This window comes from Bos indicus x Bos taurus, unplaced genomic scaffold, assembly GCF_003369695.1.
Source record: "Bos indicus x Bos taurus breed Angus x Brahman F1 hybrid unplaced genomic scaffold, Bos_hybrid_MaternalHap_v2.0 tig00002090_arrow_arrow_obj, whole genome shotgun sequence".
NCBI classification, from domain to species: Eukaryota; Metazoa; Chordata; class Mammalia; order Artiodactyla; family Bovidae; genus Bos; species Bos indicus x Bos taurus.
In genome coordinates, this window is record NW_020867490.1 from 45,027 (window position 1) to 49,318 (window position 4,292).

The following is a 4,292-nucleotide window of genomic DNA, read 5'->3' on the forward strand; positions in this document are numbered from 1 at the left end:
CTGCTTCTTTTCTATAGAATGTCAATTGATGGAATAAACCACTCAGCACCATTTTGTTTCAGCTCTTAAAATAGGTGAATAAAAAGATGCAATTTCAGGCTTTTTGGGGAATGGTTTCTATGCCTTATTAAAGAGGAAACTCTATGTACATCAAGCATGGTTAGTTATGAATTGCAGGAGATTTTAAGCATAAGCCTTTACCCTATCATATATTGATAATCTGTGTCTTTACTATGGTAACAGTTCTGTATAAAAACAATAAATGGTTACTCATAGGCTACAGCCTTATACTTCCTGTGACTACACTGGTGATCTCTGCTCTCAGGAACTACAGTTTAATCAGGACTGTATCCTGCTCCAACTTTTCTAATGGAAAAGTTTTTCTAATGTAACTTAATGAATTTATGTTTTACAACTTTCTCCCCTCAGAGGAAGTCAACACACATTTTGTTACAACGTGCTTTCAACATTCTGGTGATGAAAGAGGCAAAACAAGATTTTCCCAATCTACAAATGGGGAAACCTGATGTATGTTGAAGTTAAGTGGTTTAACAGTCATCACCCAGGGGTGCAGGTCTGACTCTCTTACCTGCATTTCCTTTTTACTCACTCAAACCATGTTCTTCACACATGATAGATGCACAGCAATCTCTTGTTTTTATTTCTGAGCCACAGGGTTTCTGATCGCTTAAATTCTACAAGTCAATGTGCAATAAGGATGATGCTGTTGAAGAGAATGAGTTTTCTGCACCTGTTTTACACTGCAGTGTTTTGGAAATAAACAGCATTTTCCTAAAGCTGTATGTTTAAATTTGTCTTGCTAAAAATGACTTTTATTTGTGTCTGCTTGGTCATCAAAATCATTATCTGCTTTTTCCTGCCAGTGATGGAGGAAAAACAACATACTAAATGGGTTGAGTAGGATAATTTTTATCTGAAGAAAAGTTCTTAATTGCAAAGATTTGTGCAGTAGTGACAGGAACAAATAAAGAAGCTCATGAAAAGTTGGTAGACTCCTTGCTGTTGAAACGAGTAACTCAAATTCTCATTGGTGGTTGCCAGAGAGACTGGAGTTTCTTCTGTGTTGATAGAAAGAAAATAGTTCAGCCGGCAAGACCCAGTTATGGTTCTCCAGAAGAGGGCACCAGTTTCCAAGAACAGAATCAAAGCAGGCCTGCGTTCCTGCTCAGTCTCTGCGACCCCATGGACCGTAGCCCTCCAGGCTCTTTCCATGGGATTTTCCTGGTAGGAATACTGGAGTGGGTTGCCATTTCTTACTCCAGGGGATCTTCCCCACCCAGGGATCAAACCCGAGTCTCCTATGTCTCCTGCATTGCAGGCGGATTCTTTTACAGCTGAGCCACTGGGAAAGTTCCCAGAATTGAAGGATAAAAGAATCTAAATCTATATCAAGATAAGGATAAAGTCAGCCTTCTGGCCCTTCATGATGGAGGCTTTTTTCTCAAGGAAGGAGAGTACTGAAATTAATACCAAGCTGTAAATTATACTGCTATAATTTAATTCAAGTTTATTAAAGCGTTGTGTAGTGAAATTTGTGATATTAAGCATTTTTTTTTGGTTATAAAAATCTGTCCTTTGTTGATGTTTCCAAAAACCACACACGAAAGTGCTAGAAAATTTGACTTAATCTAAACCAGGTAGACTAGGCATTAAGGCACTTTCCTAAGCACCAGCTTGCAGTAATCTCATCATAAAAGAAATCATTTCCTGAACAGGTCCTTTTCGACTTAACACACAGATGGTCATTTTATAGGGGCCCTTGTGCTAGTTACTGAAAGTGCTCTTTATTAATTTTTCTCTCATTTAAAAACTTTGATTATAATGGACAACTGAGTGATTACTATGATTATTACTTTAAAACTATTTAAATACTGTAAATGTGATATTGGGACTAATTTTTTGCCTTTTATATTCCAAAACTTAAGACACTTGATTTTTCTTTCCCAGCTCTTATTCAAAACGGATCTTGGTTCTGACCAGGTACTGTTTGGTAAAACATGCACTCTTTGTGCCAATATTCAGCAAATATGTGTGGGGCACCAACTCATTTAAGCTATTGTCCTAAGAGCAGGAGTGAAGTGCTAAGATTATTAAGCCATTTGAATAAATTTGTCCAGGTACAGGCACTTCTGATGTGATTGTTTTTAATTACAATGGTCAATCAGTGCAAATGGTTGATGAGTTCAACCTTCCGATTAGGAAATCTCTCTCTTTGAAAAAATGAATTATTTGGCTGACTCACTTGACAGTTTATTTTTAGGAAAGTGACTAAATTGGGCCTTATGTGTAAGTACAGCTTCAATTGTCAGAGCTCATTCTCAGCTGAATCAGGTACACAGAGGCCTTGAAAGTTTTCTCTTTTCCTTTATGTTCTCTTGATTAGCTGTTCCCTTTCATTCCTACATGGACGGGGGATTTTAGTTCTGAAATGGCTTAGCAACTATTGTCTAAGTTTACAGACCATGCACCTGTGCAGAGAACTCCCATACTTAAAATACAGTGACAGGTGCATGCGCCAACTCCCTTTTTCCCGGCTGGAACCATGGACGGTGCAGAGGAAAAAAAGGAAAAGAAGGTTCCTGCTGGCCAGAAGCCCTTAAGAAAAAGCGAAAGAGTTTCGCTGAGGTTAAGATCAAGCGCCTGAGAAAGAAGTTTGCCCAAAAGATGCTTCTGAAAGGTAAGGAGGAAGCTTATCAATGAAAAAGCTAAGCAGATATATAGAACTGAAATTCGAATGGCTAGGATGGCATGAAGAGCCAGCAACATCTGTGTAGCTGTGGAACCCAAATTGGCATTTGTCATCAGGATCAGAGCTACCAACTGTGTGAGCCCGAAGGTTCGAAAGGTGCTACAGCTCCTTCGTCTCCGTTGGATCTTCAGAGGCACCTTTGTGAAGCTCAACAAGACATCAATAGTGGAGCCATACACTGCACCAGTTCAGTTCAGTCACTCAGTCGTGTCCGACTCTTTGTGACCCCATGGACTGCAGCATACCAGGCTTCTCTGTCCATCACCAACTCCAGGAGCTTACTCAAACTCATGTCCATTGAGTTGGTGATGTCATCCAGCCGTCTCATCCTTTGTCGTCCCATTCTCCTCCTGCCTTCAATCTTTCCCAGCATCAGAGTCTTCTCCAATGAGTCAGCTCTTCGCATCAGGTGGCCAAAGTACTGGAGTTTCAGCTTCAGCATCAGTTCCTCCAATGAATCTTCAGGACTGATTTCCTTTAGGATGGACTGGTTGGAACTCCTTGCAGTCCAAGGGACTCTCAAGAGTCTTCTCTAACACCACAGTTCAAAACCATCAATTCTTCGGTGCTCAGCTTTCTTTATAGTTCAACTCTCACATCCATACATGACTACTGGAAAAACCAAAGCTTTGAATAGATGGACCTTTGTTGGCAAAGTAATGTCTCTGCTTTTTAATGTGCTGTCTAGGTTGGTCATAGCTTTTCTTCTAAGGAGCAAGAGTCTTTTAATTTCATGGCTGCAGTCACCATCTGCAGTGATTTTGGAGCCCAAGAAAATAAAGTCTCTCATTGTTTCCATTGTTTCCCCATCTATTTGCCATGAAGCATTTGCCATACATTGCATGGGGGTACCCAAATCTGAAGTCAGTAAATGAATTGATCTACAAGTGTGGTTATGGCAAAATCAACAAGAAGTGAATTGCCCTGACAGATAACGCCTTGTTTGCTTGATCTCTTGGGAAATAATGGCATTATTTGCATGGAGGATCTGATTCATGAGATCTATACCATTGGAAAATGTTTCAAAGAAGCAAACAAATTTCTGTGGACCTTTAAATTGTCTTATCCATGAGAAGGAATGAAGAAAAAGACCACCCATTTTGTAGAAGGTGGAGATGCTGGCAACAGGGAAGACCAGATTAACAGGCTTATTAGAAGGATGAACCAAGTTATCTACCATGATTATATTTATAATCTGGTTAGTTAAAAAATGATTGAAACAAATTGAAAAAACAAATACAGTGATCAACAGAAGATATGAAATTTATGTTATAATTTCAGAAACATCTGGGTGAAATTCCACAAAGTACATTTCAATTAAGGGAAATTAAAAATATATACTTGTGGATTTATTTTTGCTTTCTTATGTGATATTCTGAGCAGGCGTTTCTCTTTTTATTCCTAGTTCATGATCCATGATACATATTTTTGCTTTAGCTCTTCTTTTTATCCCAGTAAGTCAGGCCACATTGAACCTGTCATTAAATTCATAAAGTTTAGTCTGTGTATATCATTGTTATTT

At 38.9% G+C, this 4,292-nt stretch overlaps 1 pseudogene; it reads left to right on the forward strand.

Moving 5' to 3' along the window:
• The first annotated feature begins 2,563 nt into the window (after positions 1-2,563).
• LOC113888809 lies at positions 2,564-3,968 on the forward strand (annotated as a pseudogene).
• The last annotated feature ends 324 nt before the right edge of the window (positions 3,969-4,292 follow it).